We start from the raw sequence: 443 nt of genomic DNA on the forward strand, positions 1-443 counted from the left end.
AAAAAAAAAATTACTTGTGCTACTATTCATTCCTCCCTTCCTCCCTCCCACTGAGCCCCCCCGGCAGTCACTGCTTTACTGTCTCTATAGCTTTACTTTTTCCAGAATGTCATAAACTTGTAATCATACAGTATGTAGCTTTTTCAGTCTGGTTTCTGTCACTTACCAATATGCATTTCAGACTTCTCCATGCCTTTTCATAGCTTGGTAGCCAAGTTAATTTTATTGCTGAATGATATTCTATTGTGCGGATGTAACAGAGATTAGCCATTTATCTATTGAAGGACATCTGGGTTGATTCAAGTTTTGAGCAATTATGAATAAAGCTGCTATAATAATTTGTGTGGTTTTTGCATGGACGTAAGTTCTCATTTGTGCAAATACCCAGGAGTGTGACTGCCGTATCATATGGTAAGACTACATTTAACTTTTTGTAAGAAACT

The sequence above is a fragment of the Mandrillus leucophaeus genome, unplaced genomic scaffold (assembly GCF_000951045.1).
Source record: "Mandrillus leucophaeus isolate KB7577 unplaced genomic scaffold, Mleu.le_1.0 Scaffold870, whole genome shotgun sequence".
NCBI classification, from domain to species: Eukaryota; Metazoa; Chordata; class Mammalia; order Primates; family Cercopithecidae; genus Mandrillus; species Mandrillus leucophaeus.